The sequence below is a fragment of the Patella vulgata genome, chromosome 1 (assembly GCF_932274485.2).
Source record: "Patella vulgata chromosome 1, xgPatVulg1.2, whole genome shotgun sequence".
Lineage (NCBI taxonomy): Eukaryota > Metazoa > Mollusca > Gastropoda > Patellidae > Patella > Patella vulgata.
In genome coordinates, this window is record NC_065879.2 from 55,518,248 (window position 1) to 55,533,224 (window position 14,977).

Consider the following 14,977-nt stretch of genomic DNA (forward strand, 5'->3'; position numbering starts at 1 on the left):
ATGTCAGAAAGCAGAGAGAGAAATTAGAATTTCATCATAGTCACTTCTGTGGGTATGATAAAATTTAGTTTGTGATATATTGTAGGAGTGTTGTAGAGGAAATATATAGCAACCTTATAGAGAGTAGGAGTATGGAAAAAAGTTATTTATAAGTTGTACTGCAGCTCTATGATTCACACCAATTCTCAAGTTCAACAGCCACATTTTCAGAGAGTCTATTTATACCACAGGGAGAAAAGTTTACAACATCGTATTTAGATTGTTACATGTTTTGGAATTATTAAAACTATGCAATTCGTGTCCATGGAAATGTGCTTATTTCTGTTATTTGGGTTTTCTCATTCTGGAAAAATTCTTAATTATGGTGGAACATTCAAGGATATTGTGTTCTAAGGTGGATGTGTGTATAGTGAATTTAGGTATGAATGCGTTCAATGTTATACTTCAATTAAGCCCCGAGTTGAGCTATGAAAATATAATAGTAATTATACTTAAGTTAAACCCTAAATTTAGGTATGCATGTGTTCAATATCGTATTTCAGGAACTGAATGAATTATTTACTCAATTGATGTCGACTAATTTGATTGGTTAGTAAAAATTAGTAAGATATTATTTCTAATGATGTTCTTTATTAAATAAATGTTTGATATAACCTAAACAAAATTGTAAAATATGACTCAGATTCTACAGAGACTTGATTTCACTGGATAATACAGCCTATGAGGAAATGGATTATGAAATAAATGCATTTTTTTGACGCTCCAGTGATTATTTATGAAACCAAAGTTTTATATGATCAAAAAAAATGTACAGTGTTTCCGCTAGCCTCAAAATTTACCGGTACACTGTACCGGTAGAAGTTAAAAATACCAGTCCACTTGTAATTTTACCAGTCTCATGAAAACAGAATTTTACCGCTTATCAATCTTGTTAATGTATTCAAATAAATAAATACTTCATTGAAACATATAGTGAAAATAAGTCAGATGGATCTCGTCATGGATTGTATTGTGAATCTCGAGAATCGCACGTCTTTGACACTCCATATGAATTCCAGGTAGATATTAAAATAATAATTGGATCATACATTTAATGGTTTCACAGACCAGTTGTTAGTTAAATTTAAATCTTCATTGAATATAATCCACTGATAGAACGCCGAATACTCTGAGAATCGGTCAAAAATATATTTTTCCGACAGAATCTCCAATGCTGAATACCGATGACACGTGACATTGTTGGAATTAGGTCAGTAAATCAGCGATGTTAGCTTTAGTTTTAAATACTGTTTAACGTTATGATTTTTTATACGCCCCAGTTCGTCTGGACGTCCGTCTGTCCACAATTGTTTGTGGACACTCTATGAGTCACAATTTTTATCTGATTTCAATGAAAGCCTATTGAGCTTACTAAAATTATTATTATTAGGCTTTCAGACTTTGGAACGGTAGCAATAAATCAAAAAGCGGCCGTGGTTTCGCCAATTCTTTACCCATTTTAAAACAAGTCACATTTTTGGAAACCCTGAATCTTTCCCGAGACAATAGCTATCTCACATTTTTCAATTTCGAACATTCATCTATGGCTTTTGTCGTTCGAAATTTGAAAATTTAAATTTTTACAAAAAACTTTTTTATTTATGAATATTTTTTGTCTCAGTAATTGTCTAATTCAGTTTTTCAGTCCTAGATTAATTATTTATTGCTCGATTTGTATAAAACAAAGTTCATATACTTCGTTGTCTCAATTGTCATTTTTTTTGTTACCGATAGAGTTATCTGTCAGCACCGGAAGTGGCTTAATTTTTACCAAAAACTACAATTTTGACAGTTAAGTACCATTTTTCGAAAGCAAATATTATTTTTAAAAAAAACTGATATAACTAAAAGAGTGTGCCCTTTAAAGGCACACAAAATGTTGGGCTCAGTTTTTTATACGCCCACATTTTCATGTGGACGTATATTGTCGTCGCCCCCGTCCGTCCGTCAACAATTGTTTGTGAACAGTCTACAGGTCACAATTTTTATCCGATATCAATGAAACTTTAATTAATAGGTTTATCACCCTAAGATCTCGGTTCCTTTCGATATTGGCATTTATCGACCGTAACTTCATGCATTATGGCCCCTGATTGTACGAAAAATCACGTTTTTGGCTTGTGAACACTGTAGAGGTCACAATTTTTATCCGATTTTGTTGAAACTTGAAATGTAAGTTTATAACCCAAAGATCTTGGTTCCTTTCGATATTCGCGCATATCGGACCGTAACTTCCTGAATTATTGCCCCTGATTGTACGAAAAATCACGTTTTTAGCTTGTGGACCCTATAGAGGTCATAATTATTATCCGATTTAAAAAATCATATTATTATATCACCGTTACACCCTAAGGATGACTGAGTTCGAATTTCGTGAAATTCGGCCAAAAACTGACTGATAAAATGGCCGCCCTTCGTTCTCAAATAGCGTAAAAATATGGTATATCAGAGGTGACAATTTTTATCCGATTTTGTTGAAACTTGAAATATAAGTTTATAACCCAAAGATCTTGGTTTCTTTCGATATTCGCGCATGTCGGACCGTAACTAACTGAATTATGGCCCCTGATTGTACGAAAAATCGCGTTTTTAGCTTGTGGACCCTATAAAGGTCATAATTTTTATCCGATTTAAAAAAACGTATTATTATATCACCGTTACACCCTAAGGATGACTGAGTTCGAATTTCGTGAAAATCGGCCCAAAACTGACAGACAAAATGGCCGCCTCTCGTTCTCAAATTGTGGACCCTATAAAGGTCACAATTTTTATCCGATTTTGCTGAAACTTGAAATGTAAGTTTATAACTCAAAGATCGGTTCCTTTCGATATTTGCGCATATAGAATTGTAATTTCCTGAATTATGGCCCTTGATTGTAGGAAAAATCACTTTCGTTTTAGCTTGTTTTCTATCCATCTCTCGAAAATGTGGGCGTATCCTGCCTGGCAGCCGCTGGTTTAATTTCGATTTCATTTTCGAGCAAATTCGATTAAGAGGTGAATAAAGGTGTAAAATTGACCTATTTACGACCCATTCAGGCTTTTCAGATTTTAAAATATTTCTACGTAACATTTATAAACTTGTAGCTATAATCCATACAAAGAAAATGTATGTTAAAATTAGTTTGTAATATAAGCAGTTACCTAGAAATGGGCAATTTTGTATAAGTCACTGTTTTCGTTATTTTGACTGTAAAATAGTCAATTATTATTGGATTTTCAGAAAAGTGACTCCATTTGATTCAAAAAGCAAGTATGCGTCATATCAAATTGATTACAATTTAAAATTGACACCGGAAGTGACGCCATTTTGTCAAAAAATGCATTTTTAACTTTTAAAATCAATATTTTTTTCAACCAAGAATTATTTAATATGTATTAATAATTTGAACTTTTGGTTTACATTCACATATTAATAAAATTCATACGGTCATATAGATTTCACAAAATTGTTTCTAACTTGTTCAGTTGTGGAGAAATAGGCGATTTTCAACAGGTTGCTTTTCAAGGTTTTTGGTCCATAAAAGTGTCAATTATTATTCGATTTTCATAAAATTTTCACTGTGTGATACCTAATGCCATTTACAATTTCATACAAGTAATTTAAGATTTTCATTATCACCGGAAGTAACGTCATTTTGGCAAAAACTATATTTTTAGCCTTCAAAACCGATATTTTATTCAAATGAGTCTGATTTGTAATGTTTTTAAAATTATGATATTTGATTCCAATCAACAAATAGCCCGCAAAATGGACGATTTTATGGCATCCAAATGGTACAAATTCGCTGGTTAGGCAATATATACTGAGCGCCATGGAAAACGCATCACTTTTTTTCCCAAATATTTTATTACTGGGTGGTTTTGTATGTATAATATTATGCAATACTATGAACTATTGTTTCACACAATGCTCCCAAACGCAAAAAATATCGGCCCGTGTGCACAAAAAAAAATTGCATGAGATGCACATGAAAAACCCAATATTCACGTGCAGCATTGTGTGTGAGCCCTTTAAAAGAATGTTTTCAACTTAATGTGCAGTACATGAACTGTGAAACGTCAATCTGTCGTAATTTGTTGTTGGACGTGTGAAGGAATCGAGCTAGAGATGCCGAGACTTACTGAAAATCAACGGAATGAAGCCATGGGAATGTCCCGGGCTGGCATGTCTACTCATGCTATTGCCAGACACTTCAATTGTCATCAGTCCACTATTGTGACCGTCAATGTCTTGGTCCACAACGCGTTACAACCCAGGCTCAAGACCGCTACATCCGGATCACTCATCTGCGTGACAGATTCCGCCCAGCGACTCGAACAGGTGCAGCAGTCATCGGAAGATAAGGAACAGTAAGTGCCAACACCGTAAGACGGCGTCTAAGAGAAGTAGGACTCCGTACTCGACGACCTTATGTTGGAGCTATCCTCAGGGATCATCACCGTCAGCGGCATTTGATATGGGCTCAAGGACACCAGACATGGAGAAGAGGAGACTGGCAAAGTGTGCTCTTCAGTGATGAGAGTCGCTTTCATCTTTATCACGCTGATGGCCGTCAACGTGTGTGGAGACGTCTTGGGGAACGTCTTGCAGACTGCTGCGTCTTCGAAACGAATCGATGGGGTGGGGGAAGTGTAATGGTGTGGGGAGGCTTCATATTTCTTCACCGGACCGCCCTACACATATGCAGGGGACGCGTTAATGCTGTAGCCTACCGTGATGATGTCTTGCAACCAATTGTTGTTCCAAGAATGAAACAATTTGCCCCAGGCCTTCTTTCAAACATTGGTTAATTCCATGCGACGTCGCTGCACAGCGTGCTCAAGAGCTCGTGGAGGACACACACGCTACTGACATCTGTGTCGTACTTTTGGTTTTGACCCCTCTGACTTTGTACCGTTGATTACAGATTAAACATCCATAAGTGTACAAATGTGAGGTTATTGATGTGTTCCGATTTGAATATTGTTCACAATAAGAAGCAAAATAAATAAGATATGTTTACACGATCATTTTGTTATACGAAAAACTAAGTGATGCATTTTCCATGGCGCTCAGTATATTATGGGACGCTGAAAATCTAGTATTTTCCTTTTTGGAGCCTATTCAGACACTTTTATCACGAAAACTACTATAAATTTGTTTTTTAAACTTCGGTTACTTTTGTCCTAACGATGGTTTAGGGTCTGAATGCAAATCTAAAAGGGTCAATATAGTATAAAAGGGCCGCAATCTTTGAAAAAAGTCGAAAAATCGCTATATGATTAAAAACGCTTCTAACAGTATAAGGGAGGTAACTACTCCTAACAAGATGGGCTCAGACCAGCAATTATTTGCTAAATATTGTTAAATATCCGATATTTTAAAGGGGCGGTTCGTGTCATACGCCGTAGTTAATTTGTTTTGTGCGTTCCTTGAATTAAAACAGAAGAGAGAGTTTAAGTTCCAATACTGTATTGTCAAATCATATTAAAATACAAAATCAAAACAATGTACAATTATAAGTCAATATATCTACAATGAACTATGAGTTATAAAAGGATGGGGGGGAAGCTAACTCACTTGGCTGTGCAGAGGCACTATTTGTAAATCACATTACGTGTGTAATTGTAGGAGGCGACACGTGTTCCTGATAGGCGGCGTAGCTGCCGATTTGTCATTTAAACGTAAATTAGTTGCATCTAAATTTAGCTAATCATTTGCTCGTTTGATTTAGCTCTTAAAGCTTACATATGCAATTTACTCTCATACATGAAAAATAAATATGATTTAGCGCGCATATTAAAGTGCAGCCAACACTTTTGAGCTCAAACTGAACATTGACTAACGAATATAATTTGCGAACCATATGTTGCCATGGTTAATACGTAATGATAAAATATAGTATAAAAAGGGTTAACGAATATTTACACGTGAAATAAAATAAAACTATGGCTGTCCAATATCTACTAGTAGCCTATGCTTAAATAAGTCAATAATTAAACCAATCGCAACTTATAAACATTTAAGTTATGTATGAGAAATTACATATTATATACAAGAAATAATGTTTGGCTAAATAAAATATAATGGAGAATAAAATCATGTAAGAATAAATAATGTAAATAATATTTTAGCTGATGAGGACAGCAAAACAGAATAACGTGGCTTACCGTACCTTGAATTAAAACAGAAGAGAGAGTTTAAGTTCCAATACTGTATTGTGATTATCAATGAATCTTTATGACTTGAACAGCTAAATCCATGATATTAAAAGTTTTGTATACTAAGCGTTAGCATGGGGCAGAACTTTATAAAAACCAAACAAATTCTAATGGTTTTCTGATATTTACTTAATAAGTTGTTACTCTTAATCGGATTTTAATGTATTATAAATGTTTCATTACCGAAAAAAGTAAAAATATGCGACAACTCTTGTTGACTGTCCGGACGATATAGCTGCTGTGGGCGTATGTTCCGTTGCCTGGCAACCTATCTTTTAGCTTGTGGTCCCTCTGGAGGTCACAATTATTATCTAATTTACAAAACCGTTTGATTATATCACTGTTACACCGTAATGAAGATTGAGTTCGAATTTCATGGAAATCGGACCAAAATGGCCGCTGCTTGTATGCAAATAGTGTAATAATATGGTATATCAAGGTTGTTGACCCTGTAGAGGTCACAATTTTAATCGGATTTTGATGAAACATTAAATGTATGTATTTAACAAAGATCTTGGTTCCTTTTGATAATCACACATATCTGAACGTAACTTCCTGGATTATGACCCCTGATTGGTCGAAAAATTGCATTTTTAGCTTGTGTATTCTCTAGAGGTCACAATTTTTTTTCCGATTTTATAAAATGTTTAGATATATCACCATTCCCCCATAATGAAGGTTGAATTGGGATTTCGGGAAAATCGAAATGAAACTGCCCGACAACATGGCCTCTCTTTGTACGCAAATTGTGTATAAATATGTAATACAAAGGTTATGGACCCTCTAGAGGTCACAATTTTTATCCAATTTTTTTTTATACGCCCACATTTCATGTGGACGTATAATATTTAGATATATCACCATTCCCCCATAATGAAATTTGAATTTCGGGAAAATCGAAATGAAACTGCCCGACAACATGGCCTCTCTTTGTACGCAAATTGTGTATAAATATGTAATACAAAGGTTATGGACCCTCTAGAGGTCACAATTTTTATCCAATTTTGATAAAACTTAAAGCATATCTTTATATTCCAAAATTCTCAGTCCCTTTTGATATTTGCACATTTCAGACCATAACTTTCTGGATTATAACCCCTGATTGTACAAAAAATAATTTTTGTTTTTAGCTTGTTCTCTATCCATCTCTTGCAAAATGTGGGCTTATCCTGCCTGGCAGCCGCTGGTTAAAAGAATATAGAGATGTACAACATCTTAAACTAAATGATAGATTATTCCATAAAACAGGCACTTGAAAAGTAAAAGAGTGCTGACCATAAGAGACTAGTTGAACAGTTTTGGGCTTTAAAAGTAGTTTATCTAATGTACATAATGTTTGACCAGGTGTATAAAGTTCTAAAAAATAAGCTAAACATGAGCTAAATTAAACATTGTGAAATTGTTTATAAGCAGTTTGAAATGGTTCATACAAACAGTTATTATCTAGATGAGCCTTTATCTGAGAAGCAATACATTTTTCCAGTACTTTAAAAATAAAACTTACCGGTAATTTAGAGACAGGTCTGTAATTTTTAAAAACATTGGGATCCTGTGTAGACTTTTTAATTAAAGGGGTAACATAAGCTTGTTTGAAAACATTGGGAATAGTAGAAGATGATATACAAGAATTAATAATTTTGGTAAAAACAGGAATAACTTCACCTAGATTGTCCTTAAGAAAACCGGAAGTATTTTTTTTTATATTGTAGCTTCGAATCACCAGAATGCTACCATAAGATATTGTAAAGAAAAACAAAAAGTTAAAAATGCCTTAAAAAATTGTTTATTAAAAGAATATGAGGATTATGAAAAAATAACAAATGAACAAAATAACCTAAATTTATTAAATCAATATGAAGAAATCAAAATTAAGTTACATTCTGTAACGATAAAGATCTATTTCTCTCCCGAATAAAATCTCTGTACTTTAAATGCACCGCCAAAGGCGCTACACAACATTTTGAAAAAAATTTCAAAACTACCATTACTTCAACATACCAAGTTTGACTTTTCTTGTAAGTATATAACCGACTACATACTGGATAATAATGATCCAATTTAAATTTTATTTTAGAGTTTCTGTAATTACCTAACCCTGTCTGAATTACCTCCCTTAATATTTCATGCTGACATTACACAATGGGTTCTTTGGGTTGTATTCCTAATTGTTTTCAAATTTGAGTGAAGTCTGTGTCACTACAGACCCGGGACTGTACAGCGCAGTGGACGCTTACGGCTAGCCCCCGGATCCATTCACTTTTTTTGAATTGTCATTATGTTTGTGTTTTCCTGAGTATGATGTCCTGTCCGTGTATTTGTTTTTGTGAAAATTTTGTGTGGTGCAGTCCCCCTGCACTTACTATTCAATATATGAGCATGAAGCAAAGGGTGCTATGATTAGAGCGAAAGTCCAATATCATTTAGAAGGCGAAAAAAATTCTCAATTTTTCCTAAATATGGAGAGACAAAAAAAGAATTCGGCTACAGTTAATAGGTTACAATCACCCGGGGCTGGAGCTATTATCGCCAATCCTGGTATTATAATGACCAAAATTGAAGAATATTATAAGGAATTATTTTCGAAAAAAGCCAACAATTCGGCCATCACAACAAACTTTACAAATATAAAAAATCACGTACAATTGGACGATTACGAAGCTGATTGTCATGAACACAAATTGGATGAGAGAGAATGTAAAGAGGCGGTTGATTTACTAAAAAAGGGCTCCTCGCCAGGTAATGATGGGTTGACTGCAGAGTTTTATTCCTGTTTCTGGCCCGAAATAAAAACTTTTGTTCTAGATGCACTCAATGAAGGCTTTGAGCAGGAGTGCCTTTCCGTCAGTCAACGTCAATCAATTATAAAACTTATACCAAAAGCGAGCAAAAATAAGTTTGACTTGAGTAATTGGAGACCAATATCCTTAATTAATGTTGACGTTAAGATTGTAAGTAAAGCTCTTTGTAACGGTTTGAAACCTTTCCTTGACAAACTTATACATCCCAATCAAATAGCATTTATCCCAGGAAGACATATATTTGAAAATGTGAGGATTATTGATGACTGTTTTACTTTAGCTCAACAGAAACGTATAACTGGATTCCTTTTAGCACTAGATTTCACAAAAGCCTTTCACTCAGTTTCTCATTCATATATGTTCCAAGTCCTTAAACACTTCGGGTTCCAAAAAAAATTCATCCGATGGATTAAAACTCTATATAAAAGTATTGAATGCGCTGTCATTAACAACTGTTATACGACAAAGTACTTCAGCATTGAAAGCGGTGTCAGACAAGGAGATCCTATGTCAACCAACTTATTAAATTTCGTCATCAAGACTCTATGTACAAATATCAGAGATGATAAAAATATCTCTGGAATTGAATTAGGCCAATCTAGTCTCAAACTAACTTCCTTCGCAGATGACGTCACATGCCTTTTAAAAGACTTTAAGTCTGCTAGGCACCTCATAGAAGTCTTGAAACAATTTAAATTAATCTCGGGTTTATCTGTTAACTTAGCTGAAACAGAAGCTTATAATTTGAATTCTAACATAAAGAACTTGAAGTACGTTCTTAAATCAATTAATTTAACATTAAACACTACAGCTATCAAAATTTTAGGTATTTATTTTTCTTCAGACAAAGACTATCAAAATAGTCTTAATTTTGACAAAATATTAGACAAAATACGTACAACATTAGGGAAATGGAGACTGAGAAATCTTACATTAAGTGGGAAAATCTTAATAATTAAAACATTTGGCTTGTCAAAAATATCTTATCAACTGCAATGCTTATATACCCCAGAATCTATAATTGAGAAATTAAATAAAATTTTCTATGACTACCTCTGGGAGGGAAAGGATAAAATAAAAAGGGTGATACTGTGTAATTATTACAGTTCAGGTGGTCTCAACATGGTTAATATTCACGAACATATCATGTGTAAATCTTTATTTTGGATAAAGAAAATTCTAAGCAGAAACAATCAACCTTGGGTAAACTTAATGACCCAAAGCGTACATCCCTACAATCCGTTAATCTTGATGTCTGCAAATTACGATCCAAAGCAGATTAAAATCTCATCATGCTTCTACAATCAATTATTTGCAAATTGGCCTAAAATTTATAATGTGAATTTAGACAAATTAGAAATAAACGAGAAGGTATTATATATGAACAAAAATCTGAATATTACAAAATATAAAACGATGGAATTATTTCATAAAAACATACTTTGTTTCTGATACATTTAAACCTTTACCCAAACCTTATACATCCAACGAACTATTTATATTTCAATCTTATAAGAGATTAACATGCAAATTGTGCCAAGACCAATCTTCAAATTTATCAAAAGACAATGTGAAAAAATTGTACGATGACTATAAACCTATAAGCGACCACAAACCCATTCATGTACTAAATTATAATATTATGACAAATTTAATGTCATATTATGGCATAAAAACACAAAACCTAAAACCAAAAAACATTTACCAAAGAAGAATTCACCTCGATACAATTATTCCAAGCGCCATTACTAAATGGGAAGAGGAACTCGGTACAACAATCAACAAACTTGAAATGAAGTCAATATTTAATTTAATCAATAACACATGTACAGACATAAAAATTAGAATATTCCAATTCAAATATATTCACAAAATAATCTACACCAACTTTAAACTTTTTAAAATAGGAAAGGTCTCCTCAACCTTATGTGACTTATGTCAATCAAATATTGACCATTTGTTTATACACTGTCAATCAGGGCTTCCACTTCAAAATTGTCACTACCGGTCATTTTTGATAACGCACGAAAACTTTTCAAAGTAAATTCATATTTCATGTTTTTTATTCATGGTATAGTATTGTGAATTCACGTGTCTATACCACTTTGTCACCATGATGGGGTAGTGGTACACAAAAAAAAAATATATTTGACTTAAAAATGAAATATTAGTAAGGCTTATGATAATTATTTATTAATTAATTAAATATTCCATTTTGGCTACTTAAATAACGAAATAGTTGAATTGGCCGTAGAAAAACCATTTCAGTAGCTCACACGTAATTACCACGTGCTCCATAGTAAATACACTGACCTGGATAATTTTGAGTTGTAACACAATAACTTCGATATGAAGATAAATATAATTATTCACGGCATATTTCTCACATTTATTGGTTTTAAGACCATCTCTTACGGAATTACGGGTCGCAGAATTGTGACGTAAATCCTAATAATGTATAACTAAATGACTAACGGATAACTTACTTCCCAGCTTACGACACTAGCGCCCCCTAGAATATCGTCGTGTGTAAGAGTAACCGTATATACACGACATATTTTCTACACGTGGAATTATCAATATCGCTGCACAATAGAACTGGAATACGTAATTTTCTTAATTTTTCGATAAGCAAGTTAACTATTGTCTAGATTTTATTTCTACAATTTCCACAAGGCCATAATACCGCTATAAAAATTTATAAATGCATTTTTCTCCCAACACGTACATATGTACGTTCTTGAGGACTTCCGTAATTTCTATGCTGTTTTTATTTTATATGACAGTTGGTTGGATGCGAAGAGCAGTATTTTATATCAATTGCCTTTTTTCGAAGCTCATAATAACCTCGTTTACATCGTGCCTGACCGTAATAGCGGTAAACGGCTTTGATGTTGAAAATCCTTCTGACACGTGGACAATACCTGAATAATTAACAATGGACCGCTTCACGTCGTTGATTAGATTCCCACTTATCAATTAACTTTTATTGTTCTCTACCAGACACTCGTCATTAATTATCAACACAACACTCAGTATAATCTGTTGACGACTATTGTATTTATACAACTCTATAACACCAATCACGAGATTGACTTCTATACCTGTGCATTCTTGTATAGTTACATAGTGGAGGTCGATCGTAGCCATGTTTGAAAATTGGGTTTTGGAAAAAAAGACTCTCTTTCCGGCGTGCAAAATGATCTAGGAACGGTCATTTTCCATAGCCGTAGGTCTCGACCGGCATATACGGCCGACGTGGAACCCATGCTGTCAATACTTCCAGATTCTATGGGCTTCACTGAATGAAATATTGCCAAAAAAAGGTATCTATAGTAACCTGACATCTCCTGTCATCCATTTTGGATACTATAATGTGCACGAAAACATCAGCAATTTCAAAAACCAGTCGGAGCTTTCCTTTGTGAACCATGCAATAATATTAACCAAATATTATATTTACAAGACAAAACTTGCATCTAATCAACCAACTAAAGAAGGTTACATCGCCTTTTAATATTCAAACGCAAGGATAGACTCACAAGTAGATAGGGACAATTTAGAAAAGTGGAAATTCCTTTTGAGTCACTGATCTTCCTCGAACTGTTGCGATTGATAAGAAGTTTACAAACATCATGAACTGATTGTAATGTGGAATGTGTCTACATTTTTTTTTTATGAACTTGTATGTTAATGTGTATATTACTGTATCATATTACTTATTACGTTGAATAAACTAGTTTAAAAAAAAAAAAAAAAAAAAAAATGCTATTCCCTTTAAAAATGATAAACCTTTCTGTACTTTCAAAATTTTATTACATTAAATAATTAAAAATAACAATGCATGGTGTAAAATCATTTCTTACTGCAGTTTAATTTATGGGCAAACTTCTGTTTAAATTCATCTTTACGCTTTAATATGTCTGACACTATAGCTCGGCCAATTGAATACTTAACCGCTAATTCCTTCTGCGCAGGTCGTGGAACTTTCTCGAAATCTGCTATATAAGTTGCCGCTTTACATCTAATGTCAAATCTGTTCGGGCACACTTTGCAGGACGTTCAGATATTTTGAATACAATAATGTATAATGATTCTTCAATCGCGGTAATTTTTATATAATGTCGCGGTATTTTACATGAGTAACTAAAATCAAATACCAAGCGCACTCTTACAAGAGATTATAAATTGTAAAATAATCAACAAAGAATTTATAACATTATCAAAGTAATCAACACAGACCAGCGCTTGCGAGTTTTAATCTCACCGATAATTGGCTGCTTCACACCCACCGTTTGAAGTACGGATTATACGGTGTCGATTCAATGGAAATTATGTGACGGGACGGCTGATTGATGTCGTAATCCGGAACATACAGAATCCGGATTTACAAGCGATTTTTTTGCTGAAGTAATAAGGAAATAAATTGGGACATGAAAACATGTCGGATGTCACAGCAATCCGGAGTGATCAGACATCGGATGTGACAGAGTCCACTGTACATATTTTTTTTATTTTTATTTGTAAGTTATCCGAGAATAAATTAGTTCAGTGTCATTATATTGTCTGTGAAAATAGTCCGCTCAGCATTATGATCCAATAGGTAATTCAAAACATTTTTAAACGCCCACATTTTCATTAGGGTTTCACACTGCGTACTTGTGTGAAACACTATTGTTTTTGTTAAGATTATTCTTATTATTAGGGTTTCACACTGCGGAGCTTGTGTGAAACACTATTGTTTTTGTTAAGATTATTCTTATTATTAGGGTTTCACACTTTGTCTGAAAGCCTATTGAGATTACTAAAATTATTATTATTATTATTATTTACTGCGGGAGCCTATTTCTCCATGATCGAAAACAGATATCGATCTGGGGTTCAATTTTCTCTCGGGAAACTGGGTGGTGGCTACTTGATAAAGTATTTTCGAAACTTCTGCGCAGACCGGAAGTGGCCAAATTTCGTGCAGTGCATAAAAATTAAATAACGGCCGTAACTTCGTCAATTCTGTACCTATTTTCATACAAATGACATTTTCAGAAACCCTGGATCTTTTCTCGGATGATAGCAGTTGAAAATTTCGAAACTTCGTCGCTGACTTCTAGCGTTCGAAAAATGAAAAATGTTGTTTAAGAGACAATTTTTGTTATTTTTCAAAATTTTCAAATTTGACCTACATTTTTGGGTACTTGAAGGCAATCCGATTCCAGTAATATAACTTTCATTCAGAGTTATCACCCTTTATTTTTTCGTTTTACGGCCGAATCTGGGGGGTTGGATGGCTGAATGGTTAGCGTGCGCGCGCTGTATCATAAAGTCTGTCATAGATTCGACTGGCGTGGTTTCGAATCCCCGGTTGTACGTGGCAAGGAGTAGGGTCGCCTGTCCAACCTCGTGGGTTTTCTCCGGGTCCTCCGGTTTCCTCCCACTGCTAAAGACCCCTACGCGCAAGCGAATTATGTAAATAAAATTAAACCATACGTTAGTCCCGAAATGACCTGGTTTGTGTCGCGTGGACGTTAAACCCCATTTCTCTCTCTCTCTTTTACGGCCGAATCGACGATTGTGAAACTTCTGGAACATGAAGTTATTGTCCAAATCCAACTGATAAAGCTATTTCGACAAGGATCCTTAAACCGGAAGTGGTCGAAAAATTGTCCGATATTTTGAAGAAAACGCAAAAAATGGGTGCTTTTGGGAAAAACGTGATTTCTCCACCCGATATCAACGGATTAAAGAAATTAAGGTATCGGTGGGTAGCCCGGGGATTTGACTATCATATGATACCAATTCCACACGAATCATATGAGAGGGCAGCAAAATATAACATGCTGGAAATCAAGTATTTTCTGATTTGGAGCGTTTTTGGGCGCCTGTATCTCGAAAACTGCTCCAAGGATTTTTCTTAAACTTTACCTATCGAGAGTCCCTCC

At 34.2% G+C, this 14,977-nt stretch overlaps 1 protein-coding gene across 6 annotated transcripts in view; it reads left to right on the forward strand.

The window, feature by feature from the left end:
• Positions 1 to 14,977, forward strand: part of LOC126808777 (serine/threonine-protein phosphatase 2A regulatory subunit B'' subunit beta) — a 281,556-nt gene that overhangs the window by 66,804 nt on the left and 199,775 nt on the right. Inside the window, exon 2 of one of the 6 annotated variants that reach the window (XM_050533743.2) lies at positions 86 to 419. The exons of the other annotated variants lie outside the window; for them this stretch is intronic. The gene's annotated coding sequence lies outside the window, so the exon portion shown is untranslated. The remainder of the gene's footprint in view (positions 1 to 85; positions 420 to 14,977) is intronic. 6 annotated transcript variants of the gene reach the window in all.